This window comes from Mizuhopecten yessoensis, unplaced genomic scaffold, assembly GCF_002113885.1.
Source record: "Mizuhopecten yessoensis strain PY_sf001 unplaced genomic scaffold, ASM211388v2 scaffold5913, whole genome shotgun sequence".
Lineage (NCBI taxonomy): Eukaryota > Metazoa > Mollusca > Bivalvia > Pectinida > Pectinidae > Mizuhopecten > Mizuhopecten yessoensis.
In genome coordinates this window covers 422,346-426,979 of record NW_018406286.1, presented here as the reverse complement: position 1 = coordinate 426,979, position 4,634 = coordinate 422,346, and the positions used below count along the sequence as shown (strand labels likewise).

General features: G+C 37.7%; 1 protein-coding gene across 3 annotated transcripts in view; it reads left to right on the top strand.

The window, feature by feature from the left end:
- Positions 1-911: 911 nt before the first annotated feature.
- LOC110451282 overlaps positions 912-4,634 on the top strand; it is a 27,979-nt gene continuing 24,256 nt past the window's right edge. For 2 of the 3 annotated variants that reach the window (XM_021499206.1, XM_021499204.1), the window contains exon 1: positions 3,073-3,246. The gene's annotated coding sequence lies outside the window, so the exon portion shown is untranslated. Of the gene's footprint in view, positions 1,149-3,072; positions 3,247-4,634 lie in introns of those variants that run through there. The other variant, XM_021499205.1, reaches the window with a different exon arrangement.

Below are 4,634 nucleotides of genomic sequence, written 5' to 3'. Positions count from 1 at the left end.
GTTTGGTTTATTATTGATGTTATATGATTTATTGAGGTTTATCAACAGCTATGGTCATTTAAGGAAAACCTCCCCTGTGTGCAAGATGCATGTGTGAAGTGTATGCGTGTGTGTTTTGGGCGTCTGCGATATGCTCGTGTTTGTCTCCTTGTGATAGCGTGGAACTGATGCCGACTTTATAGTGCTACCTCACTGAAACGTACTGCCGACGACACCCAGCAGGACATCCTATCCGGTCACATTATACTGACAACGGGCGAACCAGTCGACCACTCCTAAATTGCTGAGCATTCAGCAGGAGTAGAAACTACCATTTTTACAGACACTGGTACACTACACGCATGTATCTTGCACACATGTGAGGCCGTCATTAAATGACCATAGCTGTTGATAGGACGTTAAGCAATAATAAACCAAACCAATCTGAAATCTTTAAAAAAAAAACAAGCAAACGTTTTAAAGTAAACGTTCATGTGATTCAAGCTCTATTATTCTACACAACTGTTAAAGTCATTTACTAATTAACGAACTTGCAGGGGGATTGATTGTGAATTTACCGAGTTGAATATGTAGCATAAACAACAATGACCTACATAGGTTGTATACAGCTCGCAAGATTAGTGTAATTACACATGCACATATTTATATCAATGGCCTTCATATGGTGTACTCTAGCTATTCACACACTATTTCTGTTATACGTCCACATCTGTTCATTTTTTATAAGGTTAGTGTTCTCATACAACAAACATTTGTTATGTATAATATATTCGATAAGACGAGACATGCAATCTCTTAACAAACGTTCTAAAGTAAATGGTAAACCCAACCGCCAGACGTAATTTGCATACTTTATCAAGTATATCGCCAAATTACTTCCAATAAGAAAAGAAAACAACTTCAGAAATCGTGCTACATAATTGTATTGCGATTGATTTCTGGAAACCCAACTGTTCAACATAATCAAATACGCGGAAATCTCATGTCTATTTTCGTTTCGATATATAGTAGCTGATGTGCGTTTGTTGTGCTATCAAACGCTGTCAATATATCATATAAAGCTTGTTAATGAATTCAGGATTAAACTGAAGTGGATACTTAGTGAATTAACCCTCCTCCTTTGTTAGAGTCAATTTCACCTGCTTCAAGTGAGTACTGTAAGATAACCTCATTTCAACTTTGCATTGTACTTTTATCATTTAAAATAGTCGTAATACCTAATCAGTAATAAAGGTATCAGATACATCAATTATTGCGATATTCAGTAGCCGTGTGTGATTACATATGCATTATTTCTTAAAACTGTTATAGTAATTAGCGAAATTCTAAAAGACTAATCGAGACTTTACCAAATCGAATGTAAAGCATTAACAACTATGACTAACATGGGGTGTAAACAGCTCGCAAGATTAGTGTAAATACACATGTTCCGTATACTCCCCTGCTGGCAGTACAACGTTGGCTAAACGTTGGGCCAACCTATGCTCATACTATGAGACAAAGTCGGCAGACAACGTCAGGACGATGCCAATTTGTCAATCAGCTCAACGTTGTAGAAAAGTCAGATCTCAACGTTTATCCGACGTTTAGGCGTAGACGTGAGATCGACGTTTGATAACGTCAGATAAACATAAGAGCATACACGTCGAACCAACGTTAAGTTAGCGTAAGAGTATGTACATCGGCCAAACGTTAAGTTAACGTTAGAGCATACACGTCAATCCAACGTTGGATAAATGTTAAGTTAACGTAAGAGCATTCACGTCAGCCTAACTTTAGATAAACGTCAAGTTCCGTTAGAGTATACACGTCGGCCTAACGTTAGATAAACGTCAAGTTAACGTATGAGCATACACGTTAATCCATCGTTTGATATACTTTAGTGCCCGTATTCATGACACCGTTCTCATGCTCAAGCATGGATTTTGTTCTCAAACCGACTTTCTTGTTACTCGCTTAATTGATGTCAAATGATCAAAACGTCAACTATCAACATTGGAAACATTATTTTGCTTTCCCCTAAAACAAGTATGTACACTAGATACTATAATCTTACCAGGAATAAATATATATAACTAATCTGAAACATGTTTGGTTTGGTTTATTATTGATGTTATATGATTTATTGAGGTTTATCAACAGCTATGGTCATTTAAGGAAAACCTCCACTGTGTGCAAGATGCATGTGTGTAGTGTATGCGTGTGTGTTTTGGGCTGCTGCGATATGCTCGTGTTTGTCTCCTTGTGATAGCGTGGAACTGATGCCGACTTTATAGTGCTACCTCAGTGAAACGTACTGCCGACGACACCCAGCAGGACATCCTATCCGGTCACATTATACTGACAACGGGCGAACCAGTCGACCACTCCTAAATTACTAAGCATTCAGCAAGAGTAGAAACTACCATTTTTACAGACACTGGTACACTACACGCATGTATCTTGCACACACGTGAGGCCGTCATTAAATGACCATAGCTGTTGATAGGATGTTAAGCGATAATAAACCATACCAAACCAATCTGAAATCTTTAAAAAAAACCTCAAGCAAACGTTTTAAAGTAAACGTTCATGTGATTCAAGCTCTATTATTCCACACAACTGTTAAAGTCATTTTCTAATTAACGAACAGCTATGGTCATTTAAGGAAAACCTCCACTGTTGCGTGTTTGTCTCAAACAACAATGACCTACATAGGTTGTATACAGCTCGCAAGATTAGTGTAATTACACATGCACATATTTATATCAATGGCCTTCATATGGTGTACTCTAGCTATTCACACACTATTTCTGTTATACGTCCACATCTGTTCATTTTTTATAAGGTTAGTGTTCTCATACAACAAACATTTGTGATGTATAATATATTCGATAAGACGAGACATGCAATCTCTTAACAAACGTTCTAAAGTAAATGGTAAACCCAACCGCCAGACGTAATTTGCATACTTTATCAAGTATATCGCCAAATTACTTCCAATAAGAAAAAAACCCCTTCAGAAATCGTGCTACATAATTGTATTGCGATTGATTTCTGGAAACCCAACTGTTCAACATAATCAAATACGCGGAAATCTCATGTCTATTTTCGTTTCGATATATAGTAGCTGATGTGCGTTTGTTGTGCTATCAAACGCTGTCAATATATCATATAAAGCTTGTTAATGAATTCAGGATTAAACTGAAGTGGATACTTAGTGAATTAACCCTCCTCCTTTGTTAGAGTCAATTTCACCTGCTTCAAGTGAGTACTGTAAGATAACCTCATTTCAACTTTGCATTGTACTTTTATCATTTAAAATAGTCGTAATACCTAATCAGTAATAAAGGTATCGGATACATCAATTATTGCGATATTCAGTAGCCGTGTGTGATTACATATGCATTATTTCTTAAAACTGTTATAGTAATTAGCGAAATTCTAAAAGACTAATCGAGACTTTACCAAATCGAATGTAAAGCATTAACAACTATGACTAACATGGGGTGTAAACAGCTCGCAAGATTAGTGTAAATACACATGTTCCGTACACTCCCCTGCTGGCAGTACAACGTTGGCTAAACGTTGGGCCAACCTAGGCTCATACTATGAGACAAAGTCGGCAGACAACGTCAGGACGATGCCAATTTGTCAATCAGCTCAACGTTGTAGAAAAATCAGATCTCAACGTTTATCCGACGTTTAGGCGTAGACGTGAGATCGACGTTTGATAACGTCAGATAAACATAAGAGCATACACGTCGAACCAACGTTAAGTTAGCGTAAGAGTATGTACATCGGCCAAACGTTAAGTTAACGTTAGAGCATACACGTCAATCCAACGTTGGATAAATGTTAAGTTAACGTAAGAGCATTCACGTCAGCCTAACTTTAGATAAACGTCAAGTTCCGTTAGAGTATACACATCGGCCTAACGTTAGATAAACGTCAAGTTAACGTATGAGCATACACGTTAATCCATCGTTTGATATACTTTAGTGCCCGTATTCATGACACCGTTCTCATGCTCAAGCATGGATTTTGTTCTCAAACCGACTTTCTTGTTACTCGCTTAATTGATGTCAAATGATCAAAACGTCAACTATCAACATTGGAAACATTATTTTGCTTTCCCCTAAAACAAGTATGTACACTAGACACTATAATCTTACCAGGAATAGATATATATAACTAATCTGAAACATGTTTGGTTTGGTTTATTATTGATGTTATATGATTTATTGAGGTTTATCAACAGCTATGGTCATTTAAGGAAAACCTCCCCTGTGTGCAAGATGCATGTGTGAAGTGTATGCGTGTGTGTTTTGGGCGTCTGCGATATGCTCGTGTTTGTCTCCTTGTGATAGCGTGGAACTGATGCCGACTTTATAGTGCTACCTCACTGAAACGTACTGCCGACGACACCCAGCAGGACATCCTATCCGGTCACATTATACTGACAACGGGCGAACCAGTCGACCACTCCTAAATTGCTGAGCATTCAGCAGGAGTAGAAACTACCATTTTTACAGACACTGGTACACTACACGCATGTATCTTGCACACATGTGAGGCCGTCATTAAATGACCATAGCTGTTGATAGGACGTTAAGCAATAATAAACCAAACCAATCTGAAATCTTTAAAAAAAA